Raw genomic sequence first — 23,393 nt, 5'->3', positions numbered from 1 at the left:
GCCTTGAGCCTGGTTCTGCTGGAGGTTTCTTCCTGTTAAAAGGGAGTTTTTCCTTCCCACTGTCCCTAAGCGCTTGCTTATACAGAGTCATCCGATTGTTGGGTCTTTACCTTGCAATATAAAGCGCCTTGAGGCGACTGTTGTTGTGATTCGGTGCTGCATGAAGAGAATAGAATTCAATTAATACCTTACAGGGGGTACTGAGTCATCTCGTGTCTTCCTGATGACGTTAAACCACACATGTTGTTTGTGAGTATTTTCATTCTTTTACTGGACCCATTCTTAATCTGTTGCCATTCTTTGGCCTGCACAAAATCATTTTGCTCACCTCACCTCATCAGTCTTTCATTTTGTGAGTGTGCATGTGTAAGAGAGAGATGTTTCTTCACTACATCTTTCCTTGGTTGCGTAGCTCATCAGACAAATCCCCACAGACAGGACCTCAGTTCCCCCACAGAGAGAGGCCTCATTAGGATTTGTTGCACAAACTGGAGAACGTTGACGGCTGAGGGAGCAACCAGGCCTCCTCTCCCGGGGACACGTGTCCCTTGCTGTGGCCTGACCCTGGAGTTCTGGGCCTTGTCGAATCATATTTGGCTCATACGCCTCCCAGTGTTGGGCTTAGTTACCTCTGAACTGGTTTCACTGGGGCCTGAATGGTAAACTGAGTTGAAAGTGGTACTAAATGGACAGGTTGTAGAGAAAACACAGCGTCACGCTCATGTTTCTCTCATGAGGCCTTTTGTTGTGTATCTCGCAGCCTGTGCTCTTACTCATCAGGAGTCAGGTGGTCTCTCTCACTTCAGATATGTGTATATGTTTTTTGTTTCTACAAATGATAATTAAATATCGCTATGCTGTATCGATTATTTATGTATTTCCCCCACACCTGATATTGGGTCACTGCATCTTTCATCCTTTCCAGTGCTTCAGCTCCATCAGCTCTGACATCCTAACCATTCTTTGTCCATTCAGTCATTATTACCTGACATATTTCCTTGATTACTAATAGCTGCCATCGGCTGCCAGTGTTTTAGATTGAAGGTGACCTACGTCCCGATGACAGAATGGTGTCTGATTACAGAAGCCAGCCAATGTCCAAATGTCTCAAAAGGGCTAAAGTAATTCCATTACTCGGCCGATCCACTGCAGTCCTTATAATAGACGTTTCTTTACTCAGCCATCTCCACATCATTCATGTTTGGCGATTAACATGAATGAAATGTTTATTTAAATCACTCCTATCTGAATACTAAGAACCAGGATTGACCTCCCCAGACGTCCTCCATAATGAGATGGGGACATGCAAACCTTTTTTGTGTCCCACTGCCAAGACTCTAAAAGCTTTGAATTTTGTTGCTGTGGGTTTTGCGGTTAGGGATATGTCTCACAGTCGATAAGAACTTAACTCCAGAGTTAAGCTGATAAAAGGTTAGCACACTGTTGCCCCTCACACATTATGCCACCTTATGGACTCCCTGTAAGCCCAAGGACAGCACAAGGCCACATTCCTCCAATGCTCGACTTAATCATTACTAACAGGTGACTGTGCCATGATCAGTAGATACAGTTCACCTCCCAACTAACCGCAGAGATAGCCACTGCAGGTGGAAAACAGTGTGCGACTGATCCATCAGCCGTTCTGTGTGAACAGCTTTGTTTCCCGATATGCAAAGAAGGACTTGTTTAAAAAATCAGGATGTGAGGGGTGTGGCTTGTACCATTTCAACTCGCACTTCGATGTTTTCCCAAACTGCTCAAATTGTCATTTTTGTCAGTTCCCAGCTGACCACCTGTATGAAACCTTTGTCATTACTCAACCTCGTCACACAGTATCGACTTTGACTGAACCTTTGGCTGGACCCTATAGAGACCCATAATGGAGACTTGTTGTGCCCTGAGGCCGAGCTGAGAAGCAGCGCAAGTGGAAAACTGGACTTAATGATCACAGATGGAGAACTTATTCAGATCCTGACGGACAAACACTTTCCTCATCTGGCTTTTTTGTCACTGCCTTACATTGTGGATTGTGCTGTTGCCCTGATGGCTGTTTCACGACACTGCTTTTGCTGGAAAACTGTTGGCCGTCATGATGTGCTATAAAGAAACTGGCACCACAAGCTTCCTGCACCACTTCTCCAGAAATGATCATTCTCAGGGGTGAACTTTACCGTTAATGCCCCAAGATGTTCAGAATAGCACAACTGCTTAGCTTAGCAGTTCCCATTTCAGGCTGGTTTTATATTTAAAAAATAAAGAAAGAAAGAAAAAAACTCATGCTAACTAGCCTACCATTTTTGGTAGCCCCCGCCCTACAGGTGCGACTCCAATTTTTAAAAAAATGTAAAACCTACTGTGTGGTTGGCTCCAGAGAGACTGACTTATACTCCGTGTACCACTTGGACGTGTTTTGGTCAGTGGACACTAATTATTCAAAGAGAAAATGAAGCTGTTCACCCAAGGCCTCAGACACACAAACCTAAACACCAATGACTGTAGAAAACATAGACGCCTAACAGCGCTGCAAAAAGTCTCTATCGCCCCCTGGTGTCTGCCTGCAGTACATGCCATAAACCCAGATGGGACTGGGGTCACACGACCAGCGGGTGTGTGGGCGGGACTGTGACGTCCCCACTCAAGTCCCGCAGACTCAGTGCAACACAGCAACTCCCACAAATGGGAAATTTTGGCTTCATTTTTGTACCGTGGGAGGAAGTGCAGCCAGGTCGTCCATCTGTAATGCTAAAGACCAGTCGGTGACTTCAGGGAGACATTTCTTGCCCTAACTAGTTGGAAAGTGGTTGCTGGTTGTCACTGGCTGAATCCTGTTGTGATTACTTTGTTCACTCGCAGTTGCAGAGAAGATGCCAAGATCTTCAAAGTAAAAGTTGTGTCTTCAGGTCTTTATACAGCAGACATACAGAGTCTGTACAGATACTTTGCTTATTAAAAATATTTTTCGGACTCGCACTGATTGTGCTGGAGGAACTTGCACAATTTACTTTTTTGCACACCAAGTTTTTTCTGTTTGGGTTTTTTTTTTTGGATCCAAATAAATGGATGCTGACCAATCATCAGCCATTTGTCTTTAGTGACCGCTGATTACAAGCAGGTCACTGACCGGCCTCTAGGCCTGTGAGACTGAGGTCTAATTTAATTTCACTAGTCTCACATCAGCTCAGTTTGACAGTGATTATGCTTTCAGTTTACGGTAGTGCGAGCTTCTTCTTTAGCTAATCTCAGTCTGAGTCTATGACAGGACATTATGTCACCATAATTTCCCAACAGCTGACCTCAGTTTGTGGTAAAGCTGAAATGTATCATAAACATGCAACGATGAGGTGGTGGTGTAGAAAGGGTGCACCGATCAGATATCCGTCCCTTTTATTTTCTCTTTGTCGTGTTTTATATCATCCCAGAGTTCCATCTGCTTTCTTGCCACAGAACAACTGAGAGAGACTTCATTAGTGACACAGACCAGAGAGGGTTTCTGATGGTGGGAAGGTGCTCCCAGGGAGCGAGAAAGGCCTGGGCCCAAGCTTCTAGCCCTGGAGGGTCTGTTGTAGGGATCAGATCACAGAAACGGGTGGAAGGGTGGAGAAATTGATGGAGGAAGGCTACAGCAGAGGGTGAGCTCCATCCATTACTTTTGTTTGACATGACAAAGACATTAGCTTGGCTTGGCTTCATCCATAAACTCGAATAAAAGGCTGTGTGCAGAGCTCCCGCCAAGCAGGCTGGGTTAACCTGGCGCCCTCCTTCTCTTTGTATCTCAGTGCCTCTCTCCTTCATATATCCATCTGTGCATTTCCTCCTCACCCACGCTCTTTCTTGCTTGTTTCTGAACGCACTCCCGTTTTCTGCTCTTTGTTAGCTGTTAGGGCTAGCTTTAGATAGCGACAGTCATTGTTTTTGCAGATTTTCATTGTTTAAAACCAAAAATCAGAGTTGAATTGTGTTGAACTTAAAGCAAACACAGGCGTAAAACATTATGTTTTGCTTATGCAGCCCACTACTGAAGACTCAGATATTTGTCTTTCTCAGCCAGAGAGTTTCCCGTCTTCCATGTGGATGAAAGCTGACGAAAAGCATGTTTATTGCGCTGCGTGCCGAGCTGTTATATAGACACACCTGCATGCAAACAATCACATATGGTGCATACGGTATATGCATACACACAGGCATGGGTGTACATACAGTATGCACACCATACATGTCAGCTTAACTGAACTGCAGGAACATTTGGCTTGCATTTCCTCGTTCCTTGGCAACCTATTGGCAGCTTCTGTGTTTCACTAAGTGTTAACTAGTGTTTCACTAAGGCTCATCGTCCTGTGGATGCAGTGAAGCTCTGAGTGGTTCAGCGTGCTCCTGGTCAGCTTCAGGCTGGCAGCTGTGGAAGCTGAAGGTTTACTAATGCCGCTCACTCGAGTGTTGGCAGCTCTTAAGCCCCCACGACTTGGGCTCTGTGGTTTGCACTGCATGATTTGTATTGGGTGGCTGTAGGATGTAAGAGCCTTGTATCTTTTTCTCATAGTTTCCACTTCTTCTTCTGTCCTTTTAGAGTAAGACACTTTTGGTTACTTTTTGTTAGGAGGGAGTTTTTCCTCCCCACTGTCACCATGGATACAGCTGAATGATGCTGAGGACTGCCAGTAATTAGCAGCGACTTGGATTCTGAACCTTTGAGTGCGGGGATTGTTTATGTTTCGGAAATCGATGACAGATGCTGTTGTTCTCAGACAGATAAAAATAAATAAATAAACAACTAATTTTCTTGGGTGGCCAATGGCCATTAAATACACACGGGCAGCCTGCCCAGGTAATGTTTATTTGTGGGAAAGACTTTGCCTGTTTCAGTTGTCCTGTGAGCTCTTTTCCTACCACGGTTATAAGTGTTATAAGTTATAAGTGCATCCAAACCTAATGTCTTGGCTCCAGCAAACACTCAGAATAAAGTAACATGTAGTTAGCTGAAAGATTGTCACAACACTGATTTTAATCTGCTGTCAGAATTTATGTTATGTTGAATTAATGTGCTTTAAGTGCTCCTTTTGGGCAGGTGATCTGAGGTACAGTGTGTCCTGCAGATTTGAATGGCAGGCTTCAAGTTCATTTAGGTTAAATGTTTAATAGAGTTGGGAACTAAAATGCAGAGTTGTTTTTTTTAAATAACTGTACTCCAGCTGTTACTGGCACCTCATGTCTCCACCCAGAGTGGGAGCAGTGACAGAAACGGCATGTTTTATGGTAGCGCTTAACACCTTTTCTTTACCCCAGGGTATTCAGTATTTAGCAGTGTGTGTATTTTTTTTCACTGCTGTTGCTGGTTTGCACTGCATTATCTATAAATATCACTTGGCAGTCCAACAGTAGGTCCATTACCGTGTTTTCTGTCGGTGCTACGTTGGAGTTGTTTTTCATTGAGGTTTTTGTTCTCGTGCCAGTTACTTGGTCTTCCCATTTTCCCCCAAACAAATTGCTTTTACTGGAAACATAAAATATGTAATTTCCTGCAAACTTAGCAGACATAAATGTTTGCACCAGAACATATCTTTAATAAAAGCAACATATGTTGGATTACCCTTTTTATTGTCCCGTGGGAAGATGGGGTCACTTGATATGGAAGCAAAAGAAATGACCCTCTAAATATGGATCCATTTTTTTAGATCTTCCTTTTTAGTTAATTAAATCATTCCTGTCCATAGAAAAGGGACCAGTCTGTTTTTTGCTGTCTTCTTTAGAAGCCAAAGCCTTTCTGCAACATGTGGCTTACAGCCAGAGAGCTGCCTGTGTGAATGCATCAGAGTCCCTGCATGCACAGATGGATGCACACATCTCTGGTCAGGATGTCAAGGCTTTACGCCGCCCTGCAGAGCTGTAGGCCCGAGTACCCCTGTCACCAAGTGCAGTCTCACTCAATTCATCGGATGTCCTCTGCTGTCAAGAGCATTCAACTGCATTGTGTATGTGTGTGTGAGACAATACGTGATTGTCTAGCTGTCCTTGTAGTTTTTGAACACACTTACAGGTATGCCTTTTTCTAAGTTTGACTTGGAGGGTTGAGGCTTGTTAACGTCGATCTGGTCTTTTGTTCGTTTGTATTGTTTTCAGATCGACGACAAACCTGCACGACTACTTTCTGAGTGCATGAGCAGCACGCAAGTGTTTCTGAAAGATCACAGAGGTCAAGGATTAGATTAAGTCATGGGCCATATAGGACATGTTAAAGTGTAGGGTTAGTGGAGGTGAATATCAGGTAATGTAGCGCAGTGCACACACATGCCACCAGAGGGCAGTATTGAGTCTTCAACAAGGAGCTGAGCTCAGTGAGCTGTGAAAAAAGCTACTGCGAGTAAGAAACTACGTTTTAAGTTTTGAAAGAGGGTAACATTATTAACTAGGATTCAGTTCAGCTCACTGACATGTCAACGGCTGTTACAGCAGCTATTGTTTACAGGTCATCCAGCAATATTGTGTGGAAGAAGACAGCGGTATCCCTAGCCCTTAATGTCCTAAATGTTGAAGAAAATGCTCAGTGTGGCTAACATTAGCACCGTAGTGTGGTTTAGCCAGTTTATACTACGATTATTCCCTTTTTATCAGTTCATCTATAGGCTCATTCATTTTTGCTGAATGTCAGAAAACTGGTAACATTCATCGGGTGTAATGTTTCAGAATCTGAAACCTAAAGATACTTTGTTTCTAATGTAATAAAAGCAAAAAGATTGCAATTTTAGATAGTCTAAAAATGTAATGAATGATATACCTTTCAGTATTAAATCTGACCATTTAATCACTCTGTTACTCTATTGTCTCAGCTTTAGTTTGTCTAGCTTTAATTTACTCACCGAAGGACTCAAAAACAACACATTTCGGTACACTGTATACTGTGTATATTGTTGACCTTGAATCTTGCTCTGCTGCTGTACTGCTCTGGAGTTGAATTTTCACAGAAGCATCTTTTCCACTTGTTACTGAACTGCTTCATATTCTGTGAGCAATATCTGGTGTTGTCCTTTTTCTGCTTAGTTAGTGCTGTTCTGTGTGTTTTTGGAAAACTACCACTCAGAATTTTATTAATCGTGAAGTGGTGCAGCACGTGGACAGGAAGGGCCCATCAAATTTGGATGCATCTGGATTACTTTCTCTAAAACTGCTGAGTACGCATCGGCCTTTGCTGTGTCGGCACTTTGAGTTTCCTTCTAGTTCCGCCTGCATTTGCTGTCATATTGCCACTGATTGACAATAAATATGATAGATGTGCTATTACTTGAGACCTTAAATGCATTTTGTAAAAGACCCTTAAAGGAGCCATGCACCCAAATGGCCAAAACGTGATCTGCTTTGCTTTCTGTGTTGCCTGGATGCACTAAAACTCCCACTTTAAAAAACTGTGATAAAGACACAGTGAAGTGTTGCACAGACTGTTCTGCCTCTCTGTCTCCTCATATATACACAGATCTAGAGCAGGGCAATATGACCAAAAATATTTATCACGATATACATTTGAAAATTTGCGATAACGATATAACTGACGATATAATTGACACGAGACAAAATACTTTACAACTCCACAACTTTATTAGTGCAAAAAACCCACCAATGTATTTTCACTTAAACAAGCAGCTGTTTTCTATTTGCATTAAAGTTATATAAAAACTGGCTAACATATCCTCAGCATAACCATGTATAACATCCACAAAACTTAAAAAGAGGTTATACACACACAATACGGTAATATTGTGTTGAAGCACAGTACGTATCACTCCGCGAGGCTCCGCCTACGATAGCCGTAATGCTCCGACAATCCATCAAGCGGTGCGGCTTCGTAGCTTAGCAAAGTTGCACTAAAGCATTTGACAGATTTTCGAGCGCCGTGTACATAAACTCGTTTCGAGGTCAGTAAACACAACCAGGATTCATACATAAGGCTCACGGGATTATAAGGGGCTCTGTCGACTTTCAGAAAAATCAAAGGACTGATTTTAAGTGTGCCGTATTTTCCAAACAACACGGTAATAACGACGCCGGCTAGCATGCGCTACCAAAAATAGTGCTTTGTTGTCATTCAACGATCCACTTTCGCCCTTCTCATTCTCCGAAAAACGCCATGTGCGTACAAAAACAAAGGCACTGCGCATGCGCGTTTTACCCATATTCTATCGCCACATTTCATTTTCTTTTTGTTGCCCAACATTACACCGGTATTACCGTGAACGGTATGATATGGCCCAGCCCTACACAGATCTAGGAATTATTGCAAAATATTCTTCACAGGCGTCTGCTGGTCATGTTGTTTTGTTCTTACTGTGCAGAAATAGAATAGAATAGAAAAATGCAGCTTACTCTCTGTCCCACTTGGGTGCACTTGTGTCTGGCCTCTGTGTCTGGCGCCCCCCCGTGTGCGGCAGCCTGTTACAGCAGCTCTGCTCATTCTGAGTTTCTTTCTTTCTTATCTTTTTTCTCGTAATTTTTTTTATAACTAACGTATTAGTAATTAGACTCTGCAACCATGTTCTACCGTTTTGTGCTAGTCCTGGTCGTTTTTCTCAGTTTATTTCTACTTTTTTCACCCGTGTCTGGGGACCCAGAGCAGCGATCCTTTGTTTACAGTAAGGATCAGCTGTTAGCGCTGCGTCCTGCAGCGGTACTGCCGGCGGACAGACCCGACATTCCCAGCGAGCTGAGGAGGAAAAGACGGGGGTGTCGTGCTGGGAAGGAGCGCCGTCGCCCGAGAAGGAGACGTTATCGACCATCTCTTCCTTCTGTAATTATTGGAAACGTAAGATCTTTGCCCAGTAAGATGGATGAGCTGACGTCGCTAACCTGGTCACAGAGGGAGTACCGGCAATGTAGCATCATGATGCTAACGGAGTCGTGGCTAACATCGCTAACTCCGGACACGAGCGTGACACTACCGGGATTCCAGCTGCTGCGAGCGGACAGGACCAGAGACAGCGGTAAGAGGAAAGGAGGGGGACTGGCAGTTTTTGTGAATGACAGATGGTGTAACCCGGGCACATCACTGTAAAAGAGCAACTCTGCAGCAGAGACATTGAGCTGTTAGCCGTTAGCATGCGTCCGTACTACCTGCCCCGGGAGTTCTCGCATGTTATCCCGATAACAGCGTATGTCCCCCCCTCGGCCAACGCGGATGCAGCCTGTGACTCTCTCCACTCTGTGGTCAGCAGACTGCAAACACAATCACCGAGAGCCCTTCTCATAATATCAGGGGACTTCAATCATGCCTCACTGGACTCCACACTGCCCACCTTCACCCAGTATGTGACCTGCCCAACCAGAGACAATAAAACACTGGACTTACTGTATGCCAATGCAGAAGAGGCATACAGTTCATCACCTCTCCCTCCCCTGGGCAGATCTGATCACAACCTGGTGCACCTTGTCCCTGTGTATGAGCCCTTAGTGCGCAGGGAGCCACCAGCCACCCACACAGTACAGAGATGGTCGGAGGAGAGCGAGGAGGCTCTTAAGGATTGTTTTGAGTCGACTGTGTGGGAGGTGATTTGTGATGACCACGGAGAGGACATCGACAGCCTTACTACATGCATTACTGACTATATAAATTTCTGTGTGGATAACACCGTCCCTACAGGACTGTACGGTGTTTCTCCAACAACAAACCTTGGATTACCCCAGAAATTAAAACTGTCCTCAAGCAGAAGAGGAGGGCCTTCAAATCCAGAGACAAAGAGGAGTTGAAAAGGGTGCAGAGAGAGCTGAGGGGACTGATAAGGAATGGGAAGGACAGCTACAGGCAGAAGATGGAGAACCAGCTTCAACAAAACAACGTTGGTGAAGTCTGGAGAGGCCTCAGAACCATCTCGGGCCACAAACAGCAGAACTCTCTGCCTGGGAGGGATGTGAGGTGGGCAAATGAACTGAATCATTTCTTCAACCGATTTGATTCAGCCATGAGGCAGTCTGCAACATCGGCTGCAGACTCACCCACCCCCACTGCTGCTGTTCCACCTCTGACACCTCAGACACTTCACACCTCCTCTCCTCACCCTGCTCACTCCTCCCCACCCCCAACAACAGCATCCAATACACACTCAACACAAGGCTCCAGCCTGTCTCTCTCAACCACCCAGGTTAGGAGGGAACTGAGGAGGATTAATGGCAAGAAGGCAGCGGGCCCAGATGGCATCAGCTCGAGGGTCGTCAGGTCCTGCGCGGACCAACTGTGTGGGGTGATGGAGCACCTCTTCAACCTGAGCCTGAGGCTGGGAAGAGTCCCACAGCTCTGGAAAACCTCCTGTGTTGTACCAGTGCCAAAGACTTCACGCCCCAAGGACCTCAACAGCTACAGGCCGGTGGCTCTGACATCCCACCTGATGAAGACCCTGGAGCGGTTGGTCCTGGCTCAGTTTCGGCGCCTGGTGAGCTCATCACTGGACCCACTTCAGTTTGCCTACCAGCCTGGCATTGGAGCGGATGATGCCGTCATTCACCTCCTACATCGTTCCCTCGCTCACCTGGAGACCGCTGGAAGCACTGTGAGAATCATGTTCTTTGATTTCTCCAGTGCCTTCAACACTATTCTTCCCTCGGTCCTGAAGGACAAGCTGGTGAACTCTGGAGTGGACCATCACCTCACTACCTGGATTTTGGACTACCTCACCGACCGACCACAGTATGTGAGGACTCAGGGCTGTGTGTCGGACAGGGTCGTCTGCAGTACGGGGGCCCCACAGGGAACGGTTCTGGCTCCGTTCCTCTTCACCATCTACACTGCAGACTTCTCCCACAATTCCACCCAGTGCTTCCTGCAGAAGTTCTCTGATGACTCTGCAATAGTCGGCCTCATCACTGATGGGGACGACAAGGAGTACAGAGGACTGACCCAAGACTTTGTGGACTGGTGCCAGCTGAACTACCTCCAGATCAACGCCAGTAAAACCAAGGAGCTGGTGGTAGACTTCCGCAGGCACAAGCATTCTCCACTGCAACCACTGAACATCCAAGGTATGGACATTGAGGCTGTGGACAGCTACAGGTACCTTGGTGTTCATCTGAACAACAGACTGGACTGGACTCATAACTCAGACGCCCTCTACAGGAAAGGGCAGAGCAGGCTGTACCTGCTGCGGAGACTCAGGTCGTTTGGAGTGGAGGGCCCACTCCTGAAGACCTTCTATGACTCTGTGGTGGCTTCTGCTATCTTTTATGGTGTGGTCTGCTGGGGCGGCAGCATCTCTGCCGGGGACAGGAAGAGACTGAACAGGCTGATCCGAAGGGCCAGCTCTGTGCTAGGATGCCCTCTGGACCCAGTGGAGGTGGTGAGTGACAGGAGAACGGTGGCTAAGCTGTCATCACTGTTGGACAACATCTCCCACCCCATGCAGCAGACTGTGACAGCACTGAGCAGCTCCTTCAGTGGGAGACTGCGGCACCCACGGTGTGAGACGGAGAGATTTCGCAGGTCTTTCCTCCCCACTGCTGTCAGACTCCACAATAAAGACTTTAACTGATCAAACACATACATCCACACATGTGCAATAACACTAAGTGCAATAATCTTTTCTGTCATCGTTGTATTTTTACTCAGTTGTATATAGCATTTGTATTCTATTTTTATCTTATTGTATATTTATTTTATTTTATTCTACTGTATATAGTATTTTATTTTATTCTATTCTGTACAGTTGTGTACTGTATTTATTCTTATTGTATCCTAATTTTTGCCTCATAACTTTTGCACTGTCCACTTCCTGCTGTGACAAAACAAATTTTCCACGTGTGCTGTCAGCTGTCAGCAGCAGTGATCTGGCCTGAGCTGTGCCATCCCAGCAGGTTTACAGACCTCTGCAGACTTGCTGCTTCACTCGGTGGCCTAACTGTGATTTGTGGACTCGATGTCGTTTGGGTCGAGCACATTCTCGTTTGTTAACCGCTTCAGGTTAATGTTGTGCAATTTTCTGTGACACCACCGTGTTGAGTGTGATTTACGCCCAATTTAAAACTTGATAATGTGCTGATTTAGTATTTGGACTCCACAAACTATATCACTTTCCACACTACCTACATAAACTGGCTGGCTTAGCTCCTGTATTCACATCTGTGTCGTGTTTTGCTGTTTGGCCTTCCCAGAAAGCTGGAGCATAATTGACTGTAGGTTCAGCATTGCTTAATAGCTTAATAACAAGAAGTTATTTCTCCCAATTCTCCTGAATCTGTCAAATAATTGCTTATTATTGTAGTGCACTGTCACGCGCACTTCTTCTTCCCATACACCTCCATCACACCCTTCCTCTCCGGTTACAGAATCAGTGCTGGCTTTGTTTTTCTAATAATCACTTAGGCCTAAATCACAAAGGTAGGAGGTCACTACAACTTCCCCTGTGGGGTTGGTTTAAGTGGCCCTTAGCCCGGCTACAGTAGCTAATCACAGGGATTTATAGAGTGCATCGCGGAGAGGCCGGACAAACCTGGGGAAAGTTCGTGGCACCCTGCTGCAGGTGTTACAAGCCTCTTTTCTTGGTGCCGTCTTTCCTCCCCCTCCCCTTCTATTCTAGCTGCTGATGGCAGGCAGCTGCTTGTTCTTCACCTACTGGGGCTCTGTTGGTGGAACATAATGCTGGCAGCACCCTCCTCCTCATCCTGTTGCTGGTCATTCCCGTGTCCGGAAAGTCCTCCACATAAAGCTTTCATAATTACATTGATCTTGAGGGGGCCTTTTACGACCTGCTGACGCATTCAATCACATTTCAGCATGGCCCTTGTTAAGGGCGGCTTTTCCCCTTCTTTTTAAAGCATATTCCAAGTTCACGTCCAACCGTTTGTACTTCTCATGTTTCTGATAATTGGGATTTTTCACATGGGCCTGAAGGAGAAGGATGAAAATTAGAGGATGGGAGGAAAGAAGAACAAGAGGGGAGCCCTGTGGATGGACAGGGAGCAGGGTCGTTGCTTAGCTGAGAGGACGGCTGTCAAAAAAACAAAACTGCAGAGGCGTGTAATACAAGATCCAGATGTTGAAACCCTCCAGCAAACAGCCCGCCCCACCGTGTTCATGTCTACTGTACATAATCGTAAGTCTCGATTACATTGCACTGACAGCATCTCAGCACTCTTTGGTATCACTTGTTTTCTCACCATCATCTGTGGAGCTGCTCTGTTTTGCTTCCAGGCTTAACTACAGGAAGTGTTTTTAGGCTCCAATGCCCCCCCCCCCCCGAATTTCCCCCCGATCACGTCGTCGGTCTGGTTTGAGTGAGCACAACAGCGGGTCAGAGCTAATGAGCTCGCTGGGATCTAAGAGCAATGCCATCTATAGGCATTCACCCCCAGCCTGTGCCAAATGCCGAGCGCTGAGAAGCCTTGATACGGGGGGGGCTGTAACAGAGGGAAATCTTAAAAGGGGCTTTTTGGGAGAATTGAAATCACATTGTTGTTGTTGGCCTCAAGAAATGCCAAATAAATCCAGATAAAACTTGGATGAACCGCTCCCAAGAAGTCAAGGTGAGCAAATTCTTTCTCCACTTCCCTTCTCCTGCCTTCACTTTTACCCTCCCCCCATTTTTCCCCAGTCCTCGTTTTCCGAGAGTAACCTTTGCCATGAGAGGTCAGAGCTGTGTTTCCAACAGGATGACCTTCGGTAATGAGAGGGCAAGTTAGAGACTGACCTGGAAGCGCATTGTTCATCCGTCCTGGGAACACAAACAGTAATAGTGCGAAGGCACACAGGAACAGCTGCACGGCTGCAACGTCGCATTCTCCGGCCTGTTCTTTCACCCATCCATCATTTCACTGCAGAAACAGAAACATATAAACAAGAAGCACATCTCCTTTACTCATGTGACATCAGAGGGCTGTTTCTGTCTGCCTGACTGTTGAGAGCATGCTGCTGCCCGTGGGTATATCAGCACTTTCAGGCACAACACTGCTGGCTTCATTATTCTCATAGAAAAAGTGTTCTGACCAACCAAAGCCATTTCAGCCGGCACCAATATGATAACAATAAACCATAAGATAAGCTGGGTTTCGTGGGGCCAATAAGAAGTATGTCAGGACAGTTATTTGGTGAGTTGCTGGGGCTTTCAAGTCAGTGACGATGTCCCAGTTAACCCAGTAAGGAATGCACCTGTATATCAGAAATGCTAAAATATACTTGTTCTTCCTGTTTTCATGAGCCAGCTCTGTTTTTATGGGTTTTTTCCTGTAACATGAAGATGCTACAGGCGAGTCTAACATGAAGCTCGAACCGTTCTTACACACAGCGAGCAGCTGCGAGACGGGGCTGATACAGAGATGGTGAACTCAGATGCTTTCCTGGCGCTCACGGCATCGGCGCTTGTTACTGTAATCGTGATGCAAAGCTGATGTAAAGCCAACAAGGGTCCTTTTATTGGAGCACCTGTTCGACAAGTTTAAGCATGAAGGAAAGTGCGTCTTCAGCTGCACTCGTCCTTGGTGGTTTGTGTCACGTGATGGAGATAAAGTAAAAGCTGTGTTTATGCAGAAACCGTTAGCTTAGTTTGATACGGGCTTTAACCCTGACAGCTGACAGCAGCTCTACTTTCTGTGGCGGAGACATATCGACTCATTACTGCTAATTCTAAAAGGCACGGAGAGCACAAACATCAGAGAAGACGTTCATTGTAATGACTCAGAGAAGTGGACGAGGTCTCGCAGACCCCCTCAGTACAGCATCCAGCTATAAGAATTTACCCCTCTCAGCTGTGATGGAGCGTAAACCATCCATAGAGGCAAAGCTATTTTTTTGTATCGTGCCATAAGTTATCCATCTTAACACAGGAGTCTGTGGGCATTGATACAACAGTCATAACATTATGGCCACCTGTGTCATGTTATGTTGGTCTCCTGCCAACGTCACGTCGAGGCATGGACTCCACTATATTCACCACGAAGAAAACTGATGTTAAAAATATGGAAACATGGCAGGAAATATCAAAAATATGTTCATGTATTATTAAAATATCACAAATTAACATTTGAAAAACAAATGGATTGCAGCTGAAAAGTGTGGTGCATTATGAATGATGCACATTGTTTGAAAATTTCAGCTTATCCAGGAAACACTGAGGCGTTAAAAGGACAGTCGAGAGAGATGATGTCTCCAGTGAGTCCTGGGTCTACTCGCAGGCCTCTTCCTGAACACCTTTACCCAGGAGGCTACTGCCTCAGCTGGCTCCGTTCAATGTGAAGCCTCTGTTGAATGGCTGAACTCATCGCCCTGCGCTGGAGAGCCCATCCACCATTCAGAGAAAACTCATTTCTGCCACTTTTATCTGCAGTCTCGTTCTGTCACCTTTGAAAGAACTAAAAATCCAAAGAGGTAAAGTCCGTATAATAATAACCACTAGTGGTCAAAAGTATTACAACACCCCAATTTTTCCAGTTATTTATTGCAATTCAAGTCATTCAGACGAATGAATAGCTTAAAGGGTACAAAGGTAAAAGTGGTGAACTGCCAGAGGTTAAAAGGTAAGGTTACCCTTAAAAACATAACGCAGGTTACCCATTTAAAGCTCGTCTGCCTGTCAAAGTCACTTAAACCCTCATGTTTGCCCATTTTTCCTGCTTCCAACACCTAAACCTAACCCAACACGTCAACTTTGAGGTCAAAAATATTGACTTGGTCTCAAATATATCCCACCCACTAACAGGTGCCATGATGAAGAGATAACAAGTGTTATTTATGTGACCTATCAGTGCTCAAAATGTTATACCTGATTGGTGTATACGGCGAGCTGAGCGTGACAGTTCCCTCTCACTGATACCGTAATCTGGCACCTTATGCATAAATGAAAAGTTCAGAAACTGTCATGAAAGTTGTGCAATATGAAAACAAAGGTATGAACTGGGTAACTTTTACCCAGTTAAAAGGAATCTGTTTCTTTGTTACTCTCCTCGAGCACACGTTTTTGATAGAAATGGCACTTTTGTGATCTCTGAATCCCAGCTTGCTGTTTATCTGATGTTAGAATAAATGTTCCACCCACAGTGTGGTGGCAGGTGTGTCTGTGGGTGAGTACGTGCTTGCCTCTACATGTCAGAATCGGAATCAGAAGGGCTTTATTGTTGTTGTACTTTGCAATACAATACATGTGGGTATTCATCTGTGGCTCTTACCCCTAGCACGCTGGTCACAGTATTCAGAGCGTGTAAAGGTTGGCTTTTAAACTTAGTGATGGGATTAAAACTAAAGGCTGAACTCGTTGGTTCAGACTAACCCCCCCCCCTCCTGTGTTCACTGAACGTCTTTCATCACCATAGCCTGTTTTGGTCTCGCTCTTCCCTTTCCTGTCTCGCTCTCCACCGCTGCTTTCATCGCTGGAGATGTCCCATGTTGATATCCGCATGTCATTTGATTCAGACTTAATCATTTATTCTTCTTTTAATGTTGTTGCCATTTGAAAGATTCCTGGTCCCGTGTGGTGTCCTGTGTGACTTTCAGAAGCAATTTCCATATGTGGCATGGGATCGAACAGCTGAAAAAAGGCACAAGTGGAGCGAGGCTAGATGCTTCTTGGCTGGCATCCATAAACTGCAGAAATTACTAATCTGCTTGCACAGCCTGCTGCGCTTCTCTCTTCCTTGACTTTGGAGTAGTTGTGAAACAGAGTGTCCCTGCAAAGTCTACTTATTGACCTGCCCGTGGAAAACATCAGCCAAGGAGAAAGGGAGACTGAGTGAAAATTGCAAAGTGGCAATCGTTGCATTGATCCTTATTGTGAGAAGGCGACATCTTCAGAAAGGCTGCTCGGGTTTGAGTCCGTCCCATCGCACAGAGAAGAGAGTGTACTCGAGCATTTCATGCTCTTCATTTTATGCTTGAAAGCAGCACACTGACGGGACAGCTTAAAACCTTCATTTGTGCCAAATAACCCAGTAAGCTTGCTGGAATCCTCTTACTCATTTACATCATCTGTGAAAATAAAGAAAGAGCCAGGTGTACTCTAGACGAGTTCCTCCAGAACAAGTTCAGTCCAACTGGTAGCCTGTGGTTAAACACCGCTCACGAAGATCAGCATTCATCCTTTTTGGGCCCAAAGTGATTGTGAATAAAATTACGACTAAATGGTTAGAAAGCAGCCTGTGAGTGTGGATCTGTCCCTTTCTTTAAAGCTGATCAATGTGAAATAATTAATTTTCAATTAAATTTTATTTATATAGCACCAAATCGCAACAACAGTCGCCTCAAGGCGCTTTATATTGTACAGTAGACCCTACAATAATAGATACAGAGGAAAAACCCAGCAACCATACGACTCCTATGAGCAGCACTTTGGCGACAGTGGGAAGGAAAAACTCCCTTTTAACAGGAAGAAACCTCCGGCAGAACCAGGCTCAGGGAGGGGCGGGGCCATCTGCTGTGATTGGTTGGGGTGGGAGAAGGAAGACAGGATAAAGACATGCTGTGGAAGAGAGACAGAGATTAATAACAAGTATTCAGTGCAGAGAGGTCTGTTAACACATAGTGAGTGAGAAAAGTGACTGGAAAAGAAAAACTCGATGCATCATGGGAATCCCCGGCAGCCTACGTCTATTGCAGCATAACTAAGGGAGGATTCAGGGTCACCTGGTCCAGCCCTAACTATATGCTTTAGCAAAAAGGAAAGTTTGAAGCCTAATCTTGAAAGTAGAGATAGTTTCTGTCTCCCGAATCCAAACTGGAAGCTGGTTCCACAGAAGAGGGGCCTGAAAACTGAAGGCTCTGCCTCCCATTCTACTTTTAAATACTCTAGGAACAACAAGTAGGCCTGCAGTGTGAGAGCGAAGTGCTCTAATAGGGTGATATGGTACTACAAGGTCATTAAGATAAGATGGGGCCTGATTATTTTTGTCTTATATTCTAAATAAAGTGGAGGGGGCAGTGTACCTGCCAAAGCATCCTTCGGTAACATTTAGCGAGATATCGAATCCTGAATTGCTCCTGACGCCTTCATTGGTGTGTGAATGTTGGATAGGAAGAAAAGTGCTTGTATGAATGTGTGAATGAGGCATGTATAAAGGGCTGTGAGTTCAGTTTTAGGTGGTGACCAGAATAAGTGAGCAGTCCTAGTTTGAGCAGGTCTGTCTTACACAATGCAGGAACACAAATGTTGACTGTGTCAGTCGGGGACTGGCTGACCCGGAACCAAAGCAGGAATGAAGACTTGAGTGCCGACTTGTCTGTCTGGAGATGGTTTTCACTCAGAGGGAAGGAGTCTACGATGCTCACGCATTGCTCAAATTCCTCCCCTTGTGTCATCGCCGCTAAAGCAAATAGCGGCTTAGGGGGAAGGATTCTGCCACTGAATCAACACAGTGTCTTCAGCAGTTCAAAGGGAACATTTTCACAATTGCGAAAAGGTAGGAATTTTGGGAGTTGTCCCATTTAGTTCCTGTGAAGCTGTGACTCAGTTTTTTTGACGAACCCCTGCATTGGAACGGTGCCTCTGCCTTTATATTTTGGAGAAATTGCGAGGTACTGGGAGGGAGGTACCTTGGATTCGAGCGACTTCTTTGGAAATGAAAGTTGACTGTGACTCGAGCCATCGGATTAATTGGTGTATGCATGGTTGGCGAAGGCCTAGCGGCGACCTGGGGTTGATGGGAATTGCCTGTGAGATACTTGCATGTCTGAGCTCTTTCCACACCAACAGGCTGTCACATGATCACAGTAAGCATCAGGGAAAAAGGCAACAGCGTGATGACAAAGGGCAGAATTTTTGCTAACTGAACCTCGTGATTTTGATTTTTAACATTTGCAGTGAAGGGTCTTCATATCTAATGTATTTAAATGACAAAAACAGGAAGGATGTTCTTCATTGAGAGGAATCGATGCTTTGATTGTCTTTGGGCCTTTCGGAAGCTTTGAGGTAGAAAAGAGTTTTCTTTTAAAGACTGCTCTCAGTGGGAGGGGGGTAAATGCTACCCCTCCAGTGTTGGAGTGTGGGGAGAAACTTTAAGCTGTTATGTTAGGATAAATGGGTCCGTCTAACCCGAGGCCGTTGCTCAAAACGAACTAAAAGCTTCCTCGTCCGTCCATATTTAACCCCCTCTGTGGCGACCACTCTCTTCATCTTCTCTCTATCGACACACACCTTAGTAACTGCTGATGTGAACCATATGCTGCCTTTGAATGGCCTTCTGTTCTGCTGAGCCCTTGCACATACTCAAGGTCATATCATGACCTTGTTTCTAGGCTACCTGCTAACCTCCCAGGACCGGCGTCACGGGGCAGGATAATGCCTTCCTGTCCTGCTTCCTGCTATCCGGCCTTCTCGTCTAATCTTCTCTGTACCTGTTAAATCATCACCTAAAATCTCTGCGGTATGAAGCTGCATTTTTTTCTGTCAGTGGGCCTAATCTTCACAATAAGGTGACCTTTGCAGACCTTATTAACAGACCCGCGAGTGGTGTGACCTCTCAGCTTTGAGGTCGAGGGGAAGGAACAGACTTGTAGATTTTGCCTATTTCGGTCTCTGTGTTTTAATTTTTTTTTTACCAGACTCTCTTTTATTGTCTTACACTTAAAAAATTTTTTCTTCCATGGATTCCTTGAAAAGCTTATTTCCAGCAGTGATTTTCAAGGAAAATTGGCACCGGTAGTCTTTCCTATTTAAGGCATAGATGGATAGCACTTGCTGCTGATCTTTAACTCAGTGGAGTCGTTTCTTTCCAAAGGGAGCCGATTTTCATTTTATTTTGTACTGTGTTTCAGAGCAATGTTGTCTGTGTGTCCACAGATTGACCGGTGTCTCTGAGGGCTTTGAGAGTGTGGCCGCATAAACAAATGCAGAGCACGGTGCATCGTCATCTTGCAGGTAAGGCATGTAGCTCTGCACACCATAAAGTTCACATCAAACTGTAGTTCTGAGGGACGTCCTGTTGTACATTTCCTTCATTCAGTAACTGAGTGTGGTTTAAACCCAAAATGACTGTGATGATCAGTCTGCACAGTGCTCCCTTTGCCACGTGTTGCTTTATTAACTCGGCTAATGTGATGTTCATTATCGTCTGTATTTTAATATTTCCCACCAAGAGGCAGAGGTATTAGCTAAGGCTGGCAGGCTGAACTGAGCTGTGTGGGTGCATCACACATATGACCTGTAATATGTTTTATCCATCAGTTTGTGTTTTTTCATCAACATGTTTTACTAAGATTCAAAGTGTTTATTGTCATGTGTCACAAGAGAAAAAGGGCATTTCTCTGTGCAATGAAATCCTTTCTTTGCTGTCCACCCACAGATGCTGATTAATATATACAACAGGAATAGAACTGAAGATAGAAAAGGAGACAAAATATGGAGGTGTGAAACAGAGATGTGTGCAAAAGAACTATAGCTTAAGAAGACAGGAACGGGTGTGGCACTATATTGAATGTAGATACATATAAGGCAAAAACCTGAGCTTGGAAGTCAATATTTGGTACAATCATCTTTAACACAGCCTGAACTCTCTGCTTCTCACGTGTGAAGTTATCTTCAGGAATAGCTGTCCTCTCCTCTTCAGGACATTCAACGCTCGTCTTTGTTTGGCTGCTTTTGTTCGGTTCTCTGTCAGGATGATCCCGCTCTGCTTCAGTAATGTCGAGGTCTGCACTGTGTGCTTGTTTTCTGTCCAGGCGTGCTTTTACTGCACGCAGAGTGTTTGGGGTCATTGTTATATCAAAAAATGAAGCCACGGGTCAATCAGATACTTTCTAGATGATTTGTAGTGTCAAAATCTGATGGTACTTTTAGTCATTCATAATGACATTAGTGTTTTTGAACTTGCCAGCACCTCTGACCGAAACGCCCCCACCATGTTTTACAGACGGCTGTAGAGCTCTCAGTCTGTGCTGACTTTCCTCCTTTTTAATCGCTCCAACAAACCTGTGTGTTGCAGCCTCCCTTCCACCTTTCGTAGATTAAACTGAAGAATCTACAGTGTTGTGTTTAGACATGAGTTAGAAGTAGTTTTTATTAGGGCTGCCACGATTAGTCGACTAGTCACGATTACGTCGACTAGTAAAATCGTCGACAACTGATTTAATAGTCGACGAGTCGTTTGAAGCTTTGTAAGATCCCCAAAGACGCAGGAATAAGTAGTAGGATTTAAGAGTGTAATAACGGACTGAAACAGAAGATGGCAGCACTGCATGTACAAGGATGCCAGCTGCCGTTAAACCCCGAAGAAGAAGAAGTAGCTCTGTCCCAGAATTCATAGCGCAGCCCAGCTCAGTTTCCAACAATGGCGGCAGCTAGTTAGTTTTAATATTACTCTTATTATTCTTTCTGGGTCACAAAATAAACGTTTAATATATTTTCAGGCGAGAATGTAGCTGTGTAAACCTCAAATATCTGCTCAGTTTATCAAGACACCACATACTTTCAAAAGCGCTCCGACGTTTTCGGAGACGTCTGTTACCCACTAGCTCGATAGCGAGCCGGGGGCAAGGTCACTAGAGCCGTGAGAACACCGGACTCCCGGCAAATCGTTTTCAAACCCACCGCCGTCTTTCGCTACTCAGGTTAAACATGATATATGAGTCACTTAGATAACTTAAAAATGTTATTGTTTGACTTTTTTTTTTAGTATTTTATTTGTTCCTGAGTAAATCGGTTTGGCTGAGATTAAAGTTATAGTTTTTACACAGCTGAATAAACATCAAGCAGACAGCTGATTATCAGAAGTGTGAGATGCTGGAGAATTTACTCCGGTGTCCTGTTATATTTTAGATAGCAAGGAGTTTATTAAACTTCACCGAAACAATCTGCAAATTTCATTAAAATTTAATAAACTATCATCTTGTCTTTATTGTTAGTTAGCACAGACCTTAAACACTTAAAGCTGTAAGCTAATGATAGTTATATAAGAGCAGATGCTGCTGGTGCAATAAGCTGTACATTTTACGTCCAATGGATGATGATCTGATTAGTCGACTAATCGCAAAAATAATCGGTGACTAGTCGACTATCAAAATAATCGTTTGTGGCAGCCCTAGTTTTTATGTCTGGGTGATTCATAGGTCTGTGTTAAATGGCTAAACCAACAAAAAGAAAACCCCACATTCCTCTGAAAACGGTCTGGGCTGGACCATGGATGAGTGAAAAAGCTGCCGGTTTCCAGAGAAAATCCTGCAGAACTGTTGCTCGGGATCACTTTAAAAATGAGAAAAGGGTATGGCACCCAAAATGTAGAGCAGTAAGGGCTGTCTCAAGACTTCCTCACACTGAAAATAAAACAGTTCAAATAACCACATTAGTAATTAGTAATATTTGTTCTGTAGTTCCATTAAAATGCTTCCGAGTGAATCAGAATTGAAATAATGAGATAGGGAGTAACTCAAAGTACGCTGGTAGACTGAGGCTGGGTAATTATGGAAAAATGTCATCACGATAACTTTATTGTGATAAATATACTCTTGAACAGTTAATAGAACTTTATTATTAATGAATAACACGCACACACGGATATTATAACAATATATTTAATTACATTACAACCACACGATTGGTTCGGCACTGTTCTCACAGGTGTTAATATTAAACCATGGATACAGTTCTGCAGACTTTGTGTGTCTTTGTATATTACAAGTTGTTTTCCTGTTGTTTTATCAGCCGTGTACAGCTGATGAAGAGGGAAGTTAGTGATATAAACCACACTGTTATTTGTAGCTGCCTATAAACATGTTTAGTTTTTACCACGGGAGTTGGAGGATTGACCGGTGTTTGCAGTCGGCCTCATGTGGCCACCGGGGGCGGTTGTTTTTGGCACTTAGACTTGTCTAAGGGTGCTGTTGGATCAGTAACTGCTCTTCTGTCTGTAACTGCTCTTTGGAAGGTAATGATAACAATGTCCACAACAAAACTGTAAGCTGGTGTTTAATCAGGGCTTTTTTCCAATTCAAGTGCAGTATTTTTTTTCACGAGGTCCTAATTTCAGCTTTCCTGCATGACGTCATGTCAGCAACCATTTAAAAGCATGAACCTCTAACTAACCAACAATCAGAATGGGAAAAGTCGGGACCCTTTCATCAGTGTCCTGTAATCACGAGCAGTCTAATAAGGAAAACATGCACGGAGGGAAGAACTGCTCTGTAACGCAGCTATTGCTGGACCTCTTCATTTCCCCCTGCCTCTGTATGGCGAGTTCAGACAAGCTTCTAGTTGAAGGGGAGGATGTTTGTTCTTCACCGCGCTACAACTGGGTCAGTGAGTGAGGTACAAGCTGTTTATCCATGGCTCACAGTGCCCCCATACACCCCTATGATGGATTCATGGCTTCTCTTGGAAAAAACTTGTCTCTCATTTTTTGATATTTTTAAAATGGCTTTCTGGCTACGCTGATGTGCAAATGAAGCTTAATTTTTATTTCAAAACATTTGCAATGATTTGTGGTCATAGCTCTGTGTGGTGGGGTATGACCAGTCC

At 44.6% G+C, this 23,393-nt stretch overlaps 1 protein-coding gene across 2 annotated transcripts in view; it reads left to right on the top strand.

The window, feature by feature from the left end:
* The window catches only part of disp1 (dispatched homolog 1 (Drosophila)), a 106,309-nt gene that overhangs the window by 13,196 nt on the left and 69,720 nt on the right, over window positions 1–23,393 (top strand). For both annotated transcript variants that reach the window (XM_084953503.1, XM_084953502.1), the window contains one exon: window positions 19,725–19,802. The gene's annotated coding sequence lies outside the window, so the exon portion shown is untranslated. The remainder of the gene's footprint in view (window positions 1–19,724; window positions 19,803–23,393) is intronic.

The sequence above is a fragment of the Perissodus microlepis genome, chromosome 15, assembly GCF_051167445.1.
Source record: "Perissodus microlepis isolate ML-2025 ecotype Zambia chromosome 15, ASM5116744v1, whole genome shotgun sequence".
In the NCBI taxonomy this organism is placed as follows: domain Eukaryota; kingdom Metazoa; phylum Chordata; class Actinopteri; order Cichliformes; family Cichlidae; genus Perissodus; species Perissodus microlepis.
The sequence above is the reverse complement of the archived record's forward strand: the minus strand, read 5'-3'. Positions and strand labels throughout refer to the sequence as shown.